General features: G+C 47.0%; 1 long non-coding RNA gene across 1 annotated transcript in view; it reads right to left on the reverse strand.

The window, feature by feature from the left end:
• Positions 1-17446, reverse strand: part of LOC148524066 (uncharacterized) — a 30446-nt gene extending 13000 nt beyond the window's left edge. Inside the window, exons 1-2 of the long non-coding RNA XR_015878399.1 lie at positions 17189-17446; positions 16855-16901 (exon numbers count right to left, since the gene is read on the reverse strand). This is a non-coding gene — a long non-coding RNA (uncharacterized LOC148524066). The remainder of the gene's footprint in view (positions 1-16854; positions 16902-17188) is intronic.
• Between the last annotated feature and the right edge of the window lie 1134 nt (positions 17447-18580).

An 18580-nucleotide genomic window follows, 5' to 3' on the forward strand; every position in this document is an offset into this window, starting at 1 on the left:
AATTATATATATATACACACACTCTATCTATACACACTAATATATATATATTATATATACACACACACACAGACATACACACACATAAAAGTATAATATATATATATATATATATATATATATATATATACACACATATACATATACACACACACACACACACTATATATATATATATATATATATATATATATACACACACACACACACACACACACACACACACACAATACTGGTCCTCAAAAAAATCCAAGGTCCACGCACGGCACTACTATAGAAAAAGACTGTTTATATCATATTGAAATATGAATTATAAATAAGTACATGTTACAGCTGATCCAGCATGTGAGCAACGTTTCAGGATCCCTCTGGACCCCGTCCTCAGGCCGCTGTAATATTCACAATGTTCAACAAAAAAAATACAGTGAATACAGTGATTCACTGTATTTTTTTTTGTTGAACATTGTGAATATTATAGCGCACGAGGACGGGGTCCGGAGGGATCCTGAAACGTTGCTCACATGCTGGATCAGTTGTAACATGTACTTATTTATAATTCATATTTCAATATGATATAAACAGTCTTTTTCTATAGTAGTGCCGTGCGTGGACCTTGGATTTTTTTGAGGACCAGTATTGTATACATTACAGCAAGGACACACTAGAAGCTGAAATGTAGCTAATGAGTGCCGGATTATTGAGATACTATATATATATATATATACATTACATACATACTCTGGGGCCAGACATTACTGACTGACCTGTGGGAGGTTGATATGGACCTGCTGGGCTGCCTTCCTTCCCGTTTCCTGAGCTAGGTGACAGGATGGTGGGAGCAGGAGGGTCAGTGGGCGGAGCTTCGGATGAGTGGGGGGCGGAGCTTTGGCGAGTCGGAGGTGGGCGGGGCTACGTCCACCGGCCGAGGGGAAGGGATGGAAGGTGGGCAAGGGGGTGTGGGAGAGAGATAAACTTAGCTGCAGGCGGCCGGGGGAAGAGTTAGCTGGGCTGGTGGGGATAGGAAAAAAAAAGTATTTTTTTTTTCCTGTCTCCACTGCAGCCAGTGTATGTGGGCCTATTTTCAATGGGAGGCCTGAAGCTGTAGCTCCACCCGCCCCATTGTTAAACCGGCCCTGGCTGTTAGTCATAATAACATTTTCTCACAGGTGAGGCACAGCTTCGATCAGCGGCCACATGTGGTGCAAGAAGTTGCTGTGGGACACTTCATCTTAAAAATTAGGCCAGATGTCCTATTCCTGCGGGGGGAACCTGGGCACCTTTCTGCGGAGGCGCTTAGACTGTGCTTGGGTGAGGGGAAGTGAGTCCTTCGCGGTGCGGGTGCGTCCTCAGGAGGTGCGTTACAGTCGTCCCTCATATGGTGATATATATAATTAGTTTGGTTAGAGCTGATCTCATAGCGTCCTCTTTGCCACCTTTCAGAGATTCTAATTCGGTCATAATTTAATAAAAGCTGTGACCTTCAAACCAAGCAGTTGTTGTCCGTCTCTTTATTTCATTGTAGAGTTATAAGGTTATTATTAAAGGTTTAATCACAATACTGAATGGACGCCTTATAAGCAACAGGGCACATTGCTATCTCTGATTGACTCAGTATCAGATGTTCTCTTCTATTTCAGCACACTGGCAAGCTCCTATACAGCTTCTTGGTGCAAAAAAAATTATGTGACTTGTTTCCCTAAAATTGTGACTGCTCGGGTCCCTTTTGTCACAGATGAATGGTTCATACACCTAAGCTTTTCCTCGACCAATGGTGTATAGAATAGTGAAAACTCCATAAAAATCCATCCTGTGGTTCAAGAGATTCGCCCAAACAAACACACAGACCCCTAAACCGGGGAATTTATTTTTTATGCTATATACAGAGATGAGAGTGAGGGGATTGATTGATTTATATTATACTGTATTTTTCTGAGTACATATGAAAAGAGGCAGGTATATATACACAGGTCATACCAGGGGCGTTTCTAGAGAGGAGGGGGCCCGTGTGCAGTTTCCGACACGGGCCCCCTCCTCTCCGCCCGGCAGTGCACTGAGCTGTGCGCAGCCAGCGCCAGAGTTATAGACTCTGGACACTAGAGTGTGCCCAGAGTCTATAGTGTATGCACAGGTCACCGGGAAAATGGCCGCGGCAGCCATTTTCCCTGTACTGCGCATATGCGCAAACGATGGGTAAATGGCCGCCGCGGTCATTTCCAGTCAGTTTACAGCGCCAGACACTCGCACCGACATGGGACTCCGGAGAGGTAAGTAATTGTATGGGTGCAGGGTGTGCGGTGCGGGGCCCCCCTGCACCCAGGAGCCCGTGTTCCCCACACACCCTGCACCCATTATAGATAAGCCCCTGGGTCATACTAAAAGTATGTCCCAACCTCGGCCACCTCTGTGCAAAATTTAAGTAATTTTAGTAAGTGGAAATGGCTGTATACCCTACTGCACAACAAAGAACACCCCTGAAAATGTATCCACTCCGTCACTTTATTCCATTTCAATAATCTCACTCAATAGTCTGAAATCTTGTTCTGCCTGCTCTGCACTTCGCTAGAAAAGCCCTCACTTCATCCAGCCCCCCCTCCTCCCTTTTGCCAGTGGACCATGCTATGGCTACCTTCCTGCGCAGGCCTAATTGCCCCTGCAGAAACTTTGGCACACTATCATAAATTGGGGCCCATGGTGTTTTCATGGCTGTAATTGTGCCTTTGCAAATTAGATAACATACCAACAATAGTAAGAAGGAAATTAATTAACATTCATAACGGTGTTAAAGGAGAGAGTACTATAATGGAACAAGTATCCAGCAGGAAGCCATAATATATAAATCATTTTACTGTTCTGCTGAACTGGCAAATTTAATTAATACTGATGACCAACAAAATATATCACAGCGCAGTACAATAAGATATACCACAGTGCAGTAAGATATACCACAGTGCAGTACAGTAAGATATAACACAGTACAGTAAGATATACCACAGTACAGTAAGATACACCACAGCGCAGTACAGTAAGATATAACAGTACAGTAAGATATACCACAGTGCAATACAGTAAGATATAACAGTACAGTAAGATATACCACAGTGCAGTACAGTAAGATATAACACAGTACAGTAAGATATACCACAGTACAGTAAGATACACCACAGCGCAGTACAGTAAGATATAACAGTACAGTAAGATATACCACAGTGCAATACAGTAAGATATAACAGTACAGTAAGATATACCACAGTGCAGTACAGTAAGATATACTATAGTGCAGTACAGTAAAGGTGCCCACACACATACCGATCTGCACACGATCCCACGATGTGTGCGATTTCCCCTGAATTCTCCCCCGGCAGCTCCTACACACGATTTGGAGTAAAAAGCATAAGATCTATCGTGCTTCTTAACTTTTTTTTTTTTCCCCAGTGCTTTTTGTCACAGATTGTCAGATCTGCCCTACTGCACGGCAGATCTGACGATGCGATGTGCGACCAGCGGGGACGCGCATCGCATCATGATCGTGAGTTAGGACTCGTGGCCATATTTTACACGATCTGTCGTCACGATTCGTCGGAATCGGCCAGATCGTGTAAAATATCGCTATGTGTGTGGGCACCTTAAGATATACCATAGTGCAGTACAGTAAGATACACCACAGCGAAGTACAGTAAGATACACCACAGCGCAGTACAGTAAGATATACCACAGCGAAGTACAATAAGATACACCACAGCGCAGTACAGTAAGATATAACACACCACAGTAAAATATACCACAGCGCAGTACAGTAAGATACACCACAGCGCAGTACAGTAAGATACACCACAGCGCAGTACAGTAAGGTACAGTATACCACAGCGCAGTACAGTAAGATACAGTATACCACAGTGCAGTACAGTGAGATACACGACAGTGCAGTACAGTAAGATATAACAGCGCAGTACAGTAAGATACACCACAGCGCAGTACAGTAAGATACACCACAGCGCAGTACAGTAAGGTACAGTATACCACAGCGCAGTACAGTAAGATACAGTATACCACAGTGCAGTACAGTGAGATACACGACAGTGCAGTACAGTAAGATATAACAGCGCAGTACAGTAAGATACACCACAGTGCAGTAAGATACACCACAGTGCAGTAAGATACAGTATACCACAGTACAGTACAGAGTGACTAGTTCAACAAAGACATTTTTATTTCTTTAATTGACTTCTATCTCTGCTGCCCATTTACTACCTGAGCTAGTAGCCTCTAAGGACAATAAATAGTTAATTCCTTCTTTCAGGGCAGCTCTGGCAGCCTCACCCTTTGTGTAAACACGTTCCTTTACACAGTGTATCCCGGATCTGCTGGCCCGGGGCGTCCTGTGACAATACAGACTCCCTGCATTCATCCTGCGCTTTCCTCAGCGCAACCTTCAGGTATCCAGCGACTCTGATATGGTGAGTTTAGCCTGTGGCCACAGCTATCTCAGGGCATGTAACTTATATCTATTACATCATAGGACCAGGACAGTAATATTTATATGTAGGCTTGCAATATCATCCCTTTAATTCAGGACATATATGAATTAAACAGATTCTGTTACTGGCTGACTTCAAGTCTCCCATTTTACCTGGTTTTCTTTTAATCTGCCACAAAATGTATGTCATTCTCGTGTCCCAAATGAAAGCGATGATATGGCAAGCCTATTTATATACAATCTGTTTTCTTCAGGTCATGCAATTTTTTTTCCATGTCAGATGCTTGTCTGAGACTGTGTGTGTGTGAAGGGGGGCTCTGCTGTTTTACAGGTGGTGCTCAGTTTCCTGGTTGCTTCAATAATCAGTTACCTGCCAGTGAAGTCTTCCTCCTGTGCATTTAACTACTAAGGTAGGCTCAGGTAGGGAGCCGGAGGCTCTCCATATGTTGTAGAACAGGCTGACTGGGCATGCTAGGATGTGTAGTTCCACAACCGTTTAAGAGCTACCGGTTGTTTAAGCCTCATCTGAGAAATACCCTTCATTTAATTTGCCTTTTATTAAAGAACATTTAATCTAGTGTCTCATTTTCCAGTCTTTATTGTAATGCATGCAGTGTATGTTAGTAATTAATGATCATAAAATATCTACCTGGGCAGAGATAATAGCATTTATTAGGCAAACATGGCACAAAATTGCATTTTACCTTACATCTCATTGTGCTCTGTTCACTATATATATGTTCATGGTCTCACAGTACATACAGTACCTGTGTCTGGGACTGTCTGATATATAATTTGGGATTAGGACCCTGTTGTCATCTTTTCCTGGTGCAAACCATTTACTCTAGATGCTAAAGCATGTTTAATGCCATCTACTTTTGTTTCCGCACATTTCAAATGACTCCTTATTTAAATTTTTTGAATTGCTCTTTAACTGCTCATTGCACCATTATACTACGAAGATAAAACTCAGGGGATAGGTGCCGTCTGTTTTATCAGTTTAGATATTTAAATGACAGCTCTGTCCTGCACAAGCGGAGCACTTTGTTCACAATTTGAGCTACATGCAGCTTCCACTATAAATTGACATCTCCAATCTAACATACTAAAACAGCCTAAGGGGTCTATTTAGTAAAAGCAGAAACCTCTTCATAATTATCTGCTTTTTTTCATATATATTTAGTTGTATTTATATGAAAACTCCTGCTGGGACAGACCATGCAATAAAGACATGTTCTGATGAGGAGAAAGAAACTGGTCTGTGGTGGAATTTTTTTATTTAAGTAAATACTTCCAAGTTTCACTTTTATATAAATATTTGTCCCACGTAGCCACCATTTCTGAGCTGTCCATTGTCCTCCAAATTCTGTTGGGTGATCAAAAAATCTTCATCTTTTCATTGTGCTGCACCTGCCGCATGTCCATACACTGGGGGCAGAGGTATTATCATGCTTAAAGATTGATAAATTCCTGGCCCTGCTTCACCTATTATCATGGTGAGACAGTGCCAAATGCCATCCGGATGTATGCCTAGGAGGGAAAATGTTAACCAGTGGCATCACAAGGGGGTGCAGGACGCAACAGGGTGTTGGGTGTCACCCACCGAGGGCGACACCAGAGCCGTAAGTAGGCTTTTTGGTTCCCTGTACCAGAAAGAGCTTTGCCCATTTTGTTTAGATAGGGATATAAGATGCGCGCCTGAAAAAGGGATGTGGCCTCATGGGGAAGGGGTATGACACATCTGATTTGTCCTTTATGATGATGAAGGGGTAACTGCTAAATACAGTGTGAATCCAATGGCTGCAGTGATAATACACAGTAATTCTGCAGTATAACTCACCAGCTCTAGATATAGAAGAGCGCTGATGAAGCTGCACCTACAGCAAGATTTATCCATTAGAACAGCTCTGCACAAGCCTGGAGCCGGCAGTGTAGATCACTGATTGAAGGTATAGAATGAATACTTGTAATGTTTATGCAGCAAATATCAGCGGTGGAGATCTGTGTATGTACCCTGTGCCAGCAGCTGAATTCACCGGCAAAGGTACTCGAGGTGTGCAGGTAACACTTAGGTCTGAAATCGGAGGCTGTGTTAAGGGGGTGGCCATCAGAAATTGAAGGGCAGATAGCTTCATGTGTAAGGTGGCTTAATGCCATATGAGAGGTGATAGGTTTGAGCAGAGCCGGATTGAGGGCCACATGGGCCTGGAGCTGAAAATGACCAAGGGCCTATTATGAGAAGCAGAGGAGGTGTGGCCAGTGCCATGTGGGCGTGTACACCAACTATACTCTCAGCCCCAATGTCTCCGTAAATATGTAAAAGAAAAAAAAAAGCTTCATTTTGTGAGGTAAATAGAAATACAATTTTATGACTCTTGATTTATGGCTGAGCGTGTGGAGAGCAGATGGCCAGTCAACATCATGTTGTCATGACAATGGGCCTATTTTTATGTGGAGGCCTGGAGCTGTAGCTCTATCCGCCCCATTGTTAATCTGGCCCTGGGTTTGAGTCCCGGGTATGACAGTATTTTGAAATGTGTGTGTTAAATAAAAGAAAATGTGACTGAAGGTGCTTGGGGAGGTGGCCAGATGGAGGGGGTGGGGGGTTTGGTCAGGGAGGAAATAGGGGCAGCCAGGAGATGCTGGAGATAAAGAAAAAAAGGAAGCTACAAGTTTGAATGATTGCAAACAAAAAATTGAAAATTGACAGGCCCGATCAGCACCCCTTCCCTGCAGTGCCATGGCACATATAGCACCCCCTTAGTTACAGCCCTGGGATGATACCAAAGTGCTAACTCATCAGTGACAGGAGTCAGGTGCTGCACTGTAGCATTACGTGCAGCACTCGGCTAGTAACACAGTGAGGGAGCTGGCACTGCACACAGACTGGTCCGCGAGGTGTAGTGCACATCTTCGGGACCCCCGGAGTGATTAAAAATGGGGGTTCGGGCTGCAAGGCAATGCCCTCTACCTGCGAGACCATGGCTCCTACCCACGAGGTGCTGTCTGCGCATGCGCCAGTCAAAATTCCCCAGCGGCACCCTTGGCTTTATTGAAAAACAAAACTTTATTTCCAAGCAAAACAAACACACCATAGGCATACTGCCAGGGACCAGAGACAGAGCTGTGGAAGCGCCTGAGTTGGCAAAATTGACAGGTAGAGTGGACAGTGTGGTCAGTGCCACTGACCATTCCATAACTTAGAACACCACTTTGGCACCCTGTCTGATTAATAGGAGGGCTGATAATTACAGGGCACATAGCACCTCTGTCATTCAGATCACTTCCTTGCAGTCATACATGCAGGGAACCGGTAACTGCAGCACATAACGTGTGTAGTTCCTGGAAAAACAAATAACACTTCTTCTTACAACGCCCACTTGGTATGATACCCGTCATCATCACCAGTGCAGCCCTATCCTTGACGCAAAAGATGTGATTGAAAACACTTTCGCCAAGCTCTGCATAGCCAGCCACTCCATCACCATGTCCTCATTACCTATGTGAGAACACCCCATCACAGCCCAGTTCAGTCGCAGGTGGAGATGACCCTGCATTGTAATTGCATACACTTGGTTCTGGAGCATGCGCAGTGCAAAACATACGCAAGATATGCTACGCAAACGCAAACAGGTGTACACCAGCCCCATTGCTGCTAAATCTTCGGAGGCTCAACTGAATTAACTACCCACTTATTTTCAGTTTAACATACTAGGCCTGGGCTTAGGAAGTGCACACCCTACACCTACTATAGATATGCCACTGTAATCGTGTAAATTAATTAATCTTTCTGACGCTGTCCTCGTGGACTCCCTCACCCACTGACCAATAGTTATTGTTGCTGTAAGTCCGATTTTTATAAGTAAGTACCCTTGAGTAGATTCCATCTGATATATGTGAATCATACATTATTGGGGGGTTCAATGAGGACAGTAAAGGAGAACTTGATACATTGAATGTACACATGACCTTTCTGGTAATTAAAAACTGTGTTATATAATACAAAAGGCACTGCAGCCTGAAAAGTACACATTATACAACCCACAATGCAAACAAGAGCTGCGTGGAATACAAATGTCAGTGTCTGGACAGAAATTAATGTTGTCTACCCGCCTGGCTGGACACGTTCCACCTGTTGAGACACAACACACAAAACCATGTGTGCTCCACTGTAGGAGACTTGTATACACTATGCACATTAACATTTCCTTGTAGTATCTATAACAAAACTTAAGGCCCCCATACATCAGAGATTGATTGCAGCAATCGTGCAATTTGCAATCGATTGTGTATAAAAATATTTCCCTTTTTCAATCGATTGCTGATTGCAGAGATGCCACAATTGATTGAAAAAGGTAAAGATTTTTATACACAATCGATTGCAAATTGCACGATTGCTGCAATCGATCTCTGATGTATGGGGGCCTTTAGTCTTTGGGAAAGTTAATTAATTAATTTTGCATCCGCTGCATGTGGACACGGGACACGTTAGATACATTTGGGTCAGGCCAGGGCACCGCCTAGCTTAGTACACTCTGCTAGGGCACGTGCTGGCACAAATGTACTGCCAATATTTACAGTAATTATATATATATATATATATATATATATATATATATAAAAATAAAATAAAGTCTCCGGATTAGGGGTCTGTCTGTTAATTTGGGCTAATCTCTTGAATCACTGGATGGATTTTGATGAGGTTTCACTGTTCTATATAGCATTGGTCGAGGAAGGTTTAAGTGTGTGAAGCGGGACACAGATTAAGGGCCTGATTCAGACCCACTCGCGAGCGGCTGTCCGCTCGCAAGTGGGTCGATGTTATGGACTGAGCATGCGCACGACGGAGGGAGCTCCGTCGTGCGCATGCGCCAGACGCGACGAGCGAAGGAAAGTCCTTCGCTCGTTGTGTCCGATCAAAGGGGGCGTGCTGTCAATGTTGATTGACAGCACGCCCCCTTTGGTGGGCGTTCCGGGGGCGTGCCTCCCTGACGGGGGCGTTCCCATGGGAACGCCTCCGTCAGAAGCCGGCCCACTGACATCACTAGTGATGTCAGTGGGAGTGATTTTGGCTCTGATAGAGCCAAAATCACTCCGGAGCTTGCGGTTGAAAACCTCAACCGCAGGCTCCGGCTCGCAATTTCGATGGTCGCGATGGTCTCGACCATCGCGGCCATCACAAAGCACGCTCGTATAGCCTGTGGGTGGTGACCCACAGCTATACGAGCGTCCAGGAGGACGCTCCATGAAAATGGAGCCCGGCCCTCATTCAGAGCGTGCGCTCTGCTCAGAGCGTACGGCTCTGAATGAGGGCCTAAATCCCGGCGTCTAAATACCGATGTAGGACTAAAGACAGGCGTCAGAATACCGAAGCTCGTCTAAATGCTGACTCCGGAATCTAGACAGACGGCTTCCCAAACGAAGGTAAGCCGGGGAGTGGTAGCGCTTAGCCACGGGGGGGAAGGGGTTAGGGACCACCCAGGGAGGGTTAGTTTTAGGGTGCGGGGAGGGGGGTTAGGTTTAGGCACCCCTGGGGGGAGATTAGGGTTAGGCACCTTGCCGGGATGGTTAGGGTGCGGGGATGGGGGGTTAGGAACCCCCGAGGGGGTTAGGGTTAGGCACCCCTAAGGGAGGGTTAGGGTTAGAGGGGAGGGTTAGGGTACTTACCAGGCCCAGTCGGGATTTTCAGCATTCGGGCTTGCGGCATAGGGATTTAGTTAGACGGCTTCCTGGCCGTCTGTATTTCATACCCAACCCCTATGAACCATACATCTGTGACAAAGGGAGCTGAGTTTAACATTACCATAGTTGCAGGCTGCCAGCACTTCCTCACTCCAAACTGTTAACAGTGTCTGAGAGGTGTTATGCAGAACCCATTATAATCTTGTTATGTGCTTATGGAGAGTAAATTTTATTCTGCAACAGGGCCGGATTAAGCGGGGGTGACAGGCAGGGCCGGTTCTATGGTTACGCATGGTACGCGGCCGCGTAAGGCGCCACATTGTGAAGGGCGCCGCGGCCATGCAGATTTCAGAGGCTTACAGCGGTGCAGACTGTGTCTCTGTGACACAGCTGCACCGCGCGTGTAGCGCTGACCGGACGGAGTTCGGTCAGCGCTACACAGTGCCAAACACACAGCCGCCGGTGTCGGCAGCTGTGTGTTTGTTTCAGCAGCTGATGAGAGCCTGTCAGACTCTCATCGACTACTGCTGCTGCTCCCACTGCGGGAGCCATCTTCCAGCTCCCGCAGTGGGTAATGGGAGAGACTTCATGATGTCATGATGTCTCTCCCATAATGCAAAGCGGCCCTGGAGAATGGTCGGGAGTAGCTGATAGCGGCGGTGGGAGCAGGAGCAATGGGGGTTCAGGTAAGTGTTTTTTGTTTTTTTTATTACGTGTGTCTCTACTGGGGGGGGCTGCAAGGGGTGATTACTACTGGGGGCACTTGAAGGGGTATTACTACTGGGGGTACTTGAAGGGGAGATTACTACTGGGGGCACTAGAAGGGGGGATTACTACTGGGGGCACTAGAAGGGGGGATTACTACTGGGGGCACTAGAAGGGAGGATTACTACTGGGGGCACTTGAAGGGGGGGATTACTACTGGGGGCACTTGAAGGGAGGATTACTACTGGTGGCACTAGAAGGGAGGATTACTACTGGGGGCACTAGAAGGGAGGATTACTACTGGGGGCACTAGAAGGGAGGATTACTAATGGGGGCACTAGAAGGGAGGATTACTACTGGGGGCACTTGAAGGGAGGATTACTATTGGGGGCACTAGAATAGGGCATTACTACTGGGGGTACTTGAAAGGAGGATTACTACTGGGGGTACTTGAAAGGAGGATTACTACTGGGGGGAACCTCCACTGGGGGCACAACAATGGGGGAACTACTACAAGGGGGGACTACAAGAGGGGGGATTACTACTAGGGGCACTACAAGGGGGGACCACTACTGGGGGCACTGCATGGGGGGGACTACTACTGGGGGCACTATATAAGCTTACTAATGGGGGCACAAGGGGCACTGCACAGGGGGGACCACTACCGCGGGCACTGCATAGGGGGGGCGCCAAAAAACCTACTCGCATACCAAAGAATTTGGGCTAGGGCTGGCCCTGGTGACAGGGGTGGTCATATCTGGGCCCCCACACACGGAGGGGCCCCCACTAGCAGCGGTGCAGCCGGTGTCTTGCCCCGGGATCCGCTGTCTGCACCCGCCGCTAGTGTAGAGCGCGGCCACACTACACAGTTACAAACAGCCGCCGCCGGCAGCTGTTTGTTCCAACAGCCGATGAGAGTCAGACAGACTGCAGCTGGCTGCTGCGTCAATGGAGGGAGCCGGCTGGATGATGAGAGAGACATCATGACACTGACATCTCTCCCATAGCAGGGCCGCAACTAGGGGGGGGCTAGAGGTGCACGTGCACCGGGTGGGTATTGCGGGGGGGTGAAAAATCTGACTCGGCCATCTGAAAATGACCGCCGCCAAAGAGGAGACAAATGCTAGAGGTCCTTACTGGACCTCTAGTGTCTGTCTCCTCCTTGGCGGCGGCCATTTTTGGATGGCCGTTTTCAGCAGATTCCATGCGGACTAGACGTCCGCATGGACTCTGCTGAAAACGGCCATCCAAAAATGGCCGCCGCCAAAGAAGAGACAGATGCTAGAGGTCCTACTGGACCTCTAGTGTCTGTTAGCAGAGCGCAATGCACACAGCGTTCCCGGAAGTGCCGGGAATGCTGGTGCTGCAGGGAGAGGATGCCGAGAGCTGCATCTTCTCCCTTCAAACCCCCCTGGAAACGAGCATAAACCCCATGGCAACGAGCATGTAACTCCTGGCAACGAGCATGAAACCCTTGGTAACAAGCATGAAATCCCCTGACAACAAGCATGAAACCCCATGATAACAAGCATGAAACCCCATGATAACAAGCATGTAACCCCATGATAACAAGCATGTAACCCCATGATAACAAGCATGTAACCCCATGATAACAAGCATGTAACCCCATGATAACAAGCATGTAACCCCATGATAACAAGCATGTAACCCCATGATAACAAGCATGAAACCCCTGGTAACAAGCATGAAACCCCTGACAACAAGCATGAAACCCCTGACAACAAGCATGAAACCCCTGACAACAAGCATGAAACCCCTGACAACAAGCATGAAACCCCCTGGCAACAAGCATGAAACCCCATGGCAACGGGCATGAAACCCCATGGCAACGGGCATGAAACCCCATGGCAACGGGCATGAAACCCCATGGCAACGAGCATGTAACCCCTGGCAACGAGCATGTAACCCCTGGCAACGAGCATGTAACCCCTGGCAACGAGCATGTAACCCCTGGCAACGAGCATGTAACCCCTGGCAACGAGCATGTAACCCCTGGCAACGAGCATGTAACCCCTGGCAACGAGCATAAACCCCCTGGGAATGAGCAGGTAATTTTAAAGTAATTAGAAGCATTACTGTGGGGCATAAAATGGTGTCTGGCAAATATGTAAGTGGCACTTTGGTAATAGGCATTGCAGTGTGTGGCATAATGTGTAATGGGCATTATGATGTGTGGAATAATGTAAGTCACTATACCAGGGATGTCTGAGTAGTGCACTGCCTTATCGAGGAGCAAGGACAAAATCCAGGTACGGGAAGGGAGGGGGTGCAAAATTGCTGCCTTGCACTGGGTGACAGATATCGTAGTTTCGGCACTGCCCATAGTGCAGGAGAAGAGCCGGGACTCTGAGCGGACAGCGGCAGTAGTGTCAGGAGCAGGGGTTCAGGAAAGTTGTGTTTTTTAATTTTTGTTCGTGTAATGGGCACTGCATAGAGGGGGGGTGCTACAGGGGTCACTGTATAGGGGGGCCGCTTCATGGGCCACTGGGGGGCACTACTAGGGTCAATGCATGGGAGGACAACTACTGAGGGCACTGTATAGGGGGGACTACTACTGGGGGCAATGCATAGGGGGAACTGCTACTGGGGGCAATGCATAGGGGGGACTACTACTGGGGGCACTATATAAGGGGCACTGTATAGGGGGGACCACTACTGGGTCTTGAGGCACTATATAAGGGGCACTGTATAGGGGGGACCACTATTGAGGGCATTATATAAGGGGCATTGCATAGGGGGGACCAAAACTGGGTCTGGGGGCACTACTAGAGGCACTGTATAGGGGGACTACTACTGGGGGCATTATATAAGGGGCACTGCATAGGGGGGACCACTGCATAAGGGGCACTGCTACTGGGGACATTTCATAAGGGGCACTACTACAGTGGGCATTGCAAGAGGGTCCTTACTACTGGGGACGTTAAGGTGAATAAAAAGGAAAAAGAAAATTCCTAGGGTGACAAGAAACGGTGGTATATAGGGCCCCCCACAAGTTTGATTCCCAGGGGCCCCCACAGACCTTAATCCGGCCCTGTTCTGCAATAATAAATATTATATAATAATATACAATATGATGAGTGATAATGAAAGACAGGGAGATATTTTTTTTTTCTGGTCATGAGATCTTTGGAAGGATCAACATTAGGCTGGGTACACAGGTAAATATTTTCTGTCCAACCATCCAACTAGTTGATTGGTTGGAATGAAAATCTGGTAAGGTATGAAAGCAAATTGACAATCAGCAATTTGCTCCCAAATGCCGGAAAATGGACAAAAACTGTTTGTTAAATGTTTGATCTAAACAATTTGTTCAAACTTTTACATTTGTTTTCTGGCATTTAGGAGCAAATTGCTGATCATCATTTACTCCCATACGTTACCAGATTTTCATTCCAACCAATCAACTAGTTGGATGGTTGGACAGAAAATCTTTAGGTGTGTACCCAGCTTTACAGTTTGGGCAGCAATATGATGATTTTAGTGTTTTAAACCCATTATTCAAATTAGGGCCTTTGTTTTACTAATAGAACAGAAAACCAGTACTTTCTACTAGGACTAGGGAGCTCATTCAGAGTCGGTCGTGAGCGCTGAGCGCTCACAACCGACTCGATGTTGCCCCACAGCGCATGCGCACGATGGAACCGGCTCCGTTGTGCGCATGCGCGAGACCCGGCTAACGACGGGCGCTCCGTTGTTAGGGGTCTCGTAGCAGACGGAGCGAGCTGTCGATGTTGAGTGACAGCTCGCCCCATTTGCTTGGCGGGCCGTGGGCGTGCCCGGCCAAACGGAGGCGTACCAGTCGGACCACTTGCCATTTGGGGGCGGCCCCACTGACATCATTGCTGATGAGACCATCGCGACCATCGGGCTTGCGACGGAGACCCTGCGGTAGGGTCTCGCTGCCGCAAGCCCTGGAGTGATTTTGGCTCTATCAGAGCCAAAATCACTCCCACTGACATCACTAGTGATGTCAGTGGGGCCGGCTTCAGATGGTAGGCGTTCCCACCAAAGGGGGCGTGCTGTCAATCAACATCGTCGCTATCCGGGTCTCGTGCATGCGCACGACGGAGCTCCCTCCGTCGTGCGCATGCGCAGTGGGGCAACATCGACCCGCTTGCGAGCGTCCTGCGCTCGCGAGCGGGTCTGAAAGACCCCCAGAGCAGGAAGCTCCCTGGGGCTTACGAGTGCCCAGACCCTACCCTAGGGTCTGGTCGTAAGCCCCGATGGTCGCGATGGTCTTGACCATCGCGACCATCACCCATGTCGGTCGTTAGAGCTGTCGGTGTTAACCCACAGCTTAACGATCGACAAAGAGGCAGCCGTTCAGGATGCAAGCGGCCGCCCTGATTCAGAGCGACCGCTTGCATCTAACGACCGTCTTTGAATGAGGCCCTATGATCCTTTTCAAATATTAAGCCCTGCTGCAGCTGGCCTGGTGTGGCCATTGTTGTCCAATACTAATTATTATGTACCAAAATTTCCCTGAATAATGTTCTCACTATAGCTATTACACATACAAGTCATATAAGATGAAGGGCATGATTCAGAGATGGCCGTCTTTGTGCACAGTGGCTGTGGTAAATTATGCTAATGCTGTAGGAGGCGTCTAGTGTAAAAAGAGCCCTCTACCAGCATCGCAAATCCGAACGCTCAGGGCCTGATTCAGCAGGCAGCTTTGCAATGCGATCCTTCCTATTATGCAAATGCAACAGGAGGTGTATGACACCCCTTGCTGTATTTACTATCCCAGCACTGCGACGGAGGTTGCAGGCTGGGATCACCATCGGTGGTCAATGTTCACGATGGTGGACGGCGCCGGGCCTCCGTGTAAGCCTCAGCTTACATAGGCTGGCCGGCTTGCGAGCCCAGGACACTGCATTGATCAACGCAGATACTGGGGTGGCCACTCCCGGAAAACATGGAGGACACGCCGGCGGTCCCCGCCCCCACACCACCCCTTAAATGCCTCTGCAAGTCAATCACACACTCGCAGAATGGCACAATGCATGTGTCAAGGAGCATTTGTGGGAGGTAATGGGGGTGGCGGCAATGAACTCAGACGTGTCACAACCGTTTTTTGGGCAGTATCATAGCCTGCGTCTGCGATCCCATACGCTGTGAAAATGACTGCGGCATCTCAACTTCCGCTGCCATTCTGAGTAACCATAGGGTTACTTAGAACATTGATAATTGAATAATCTGCGATCAATGCTGCATCTTTGTACGCAGATGCTGGGATTTGCAAAGCCGCATGAGGGCATCTCAATACAGTCCTCGGCCTCAGCGACAATTGAATATTTTTGCACATCCACTGCAAACGTGATCGTGATCAGCAAATAGGGATTTTCACTGTACCCCTGACGGTTCGGCAATCATCAATGGTCGCGCATCTAAATTTCTGACCGGCAGTTCCGGTCAGATTGTTGAAACGGCCGCCTGATATATAAGGCCCCTTAGTGAATAAATGGAATCTATCACCAAACCAAACAACTCTGCTATAGAATATAGAGGTAATATCACCAATGTATTTGTACATTTTTACAACCTATGGTCAGTCCATTGATTTTCCTCATTTGTTACAAAAAAAATTATTAACCTGTATCCTCTGTACTTCACCCAATTGTGTAACCTCAGCTTGTGTGTATGTTTTATACCTCTAGTACAGCTATTCCCAACCTCGGTCTTCAAGGAACACTAAAGGCCCCCATACATCAGAGATTGATTGCAGCAACTGTGCAATTTGTTATCGATTGTGTATAAAAATCTTTCCCTTTTTCAATCGATTGCAGATTGCAAAATTGCCGCAATCGATTGAAAAAGGGAAAGATTTTTATACATAATTGATTGCAAATTGCAGAATTGCTGCAATAAATTGCTGATGTATGTGGGCCTTAACAGTCCTGGTTTTAGTGATATCCATGCTTGAGCACAGGTGGTTAAATCAAAATAACTGGACGTACTAATTAAGTCACCTGTTAGTGTGTCTTGAGGACCCCTGCTGTAGCATGATCTATTTTGCCTGAAAAACAAGAATATTTCAAACATTCATGGTTAAAGATCAAACACTTTAACTGTCAATTATTTATTTCACCCCAGAGCAATGTATATGGAACACAAGTCAGAGAAATAGGAACAGAATGGTGACTATGCGTAATTGTGTCTTTATGTTCTTTTGTTGTTGTATAGTACTGTTCCTTTCCACTATGCCACACACCCATGTAGCCATTTTACTGCTGTTTGATACCATGCATATAAGAAGGACACACAGCAGCAAATAAAAAGCTTGACCTTCAAAATCATAGTTACCCCAGTGGAGCAGAGCAGAACATCAGGTGACTCCTGTCATAATGTGTGGTCTTTGTACATTTGTGCTGGAATTGCCCTTTTTGTACACGGAGGACTAGACACAAGAGGCTTCGGTCCTATGGAAGTGTAAATGCTGGCTGAATGCAAGGAGGCACAGCCAAGCCACATTTATTATAGTCCTTATTTGCTGCTCCTGTAGTACTGTAGATGACATGGTCGGACTCTGGCAAGGGCTAGCTATTTAGCTCTGTATCTATGCTTCCATGACACACAGGCAGTTTTCTATACTACTCATGAGAACATCTCATTTGTGTGTAAGGAAAACAATGGAAGTCACACCCTGTACAGGTGAATAAGTCACACCCTGTACAGGTGAATAAAGAGGAAGTGGGATCGGGGAGGGGCTGGGAATTTAGCTTGAAAGACAATATCCTGCTTCTCCAGGATACTCAGCATTATGGAACAGGATTACAGTTATACAGGGTTACATGCCTTGGCCTTTATTTGAAATAAACTTATACCTTAGTATACGGTATCATTACTAGACACAAATTATTAACAACTATTTATATAGCAGCTACATATTATGCAGCTCTTAACAGAGATTATTTAATTATTCACATCAGTCCCAATTGGAGATGTACGCAAACCTAATTTACGTACTGTATATCTCCAATGTTTTTCGATCTGCGCATGTACAGGATCTATACTGCGCATGTACAGACGGTCGCTGTGACTCCTAGGCCGCTGGATGATTGACATACTGCAGTCATTTGGGGGCGGGGAAGGGACGGTGACGACCAGCGTTTCAGAAAAAGGGGGGGGGTTCAACTCCATTTTCTGAGTGTGCCTAGGCATCCTTGAAAGCAGCTTAATTGGCCTCGGCAGCATGAAAATACACAGCCATCCTGAGTAACTTTAGGGGTACTCAGATGACCGATGTTTACACAGATTATCCGATGCTGCGTCTTCAACAACCTGCAATTTAGTGTAAATGTGAGACCAACAACCAGTGATCGGGTGTAAATTTAAGTTTTATGAAAGTAGGAAAGTCTGTAAGATATATTTATTTTATTGGCTTATACAATGCAGTAGTTCTGTAATTGTAAATATCAGCAGCGGTTCTCTCCCTCTTGCATGGGGGGGCTGCCATCGCCATCGCTGGTCCGGCCGGCCGGGTCCCAGCGCCTGCTCAATAGATCTGACATGCGGACAAGCGGCGGTGGTGCTTCAACTTAAGCCCGTATAAGCCATGTAGGGCTGCACAAAAGGCAGAGTAGCGTCTTCCACTGGAAGCTGCTCTCTGCTAATCACAGTCCAGACTGTCAGTCCCAGGGGAAGAAAACACCTCCGCTTGGGGCTGCTTGTGTGTGACTGGCAGGTAGCGCTGCC

This window comes from Taudactylus pleione, unplaced genomic scaffold, assembly GCF_031769625.1.
Source record: "Taudactylus pleione unplaced genomic scaffold, aTauple2 ptg000122l, whole genome shotgun sequence".
Taxonomy (NCBI): domain Eukaryota; kingdom Metazoa; phylum Chordata; class Amphibia; order Anura; family Myobatrachidae; genus Taudactylus; species Taudactylus pleione.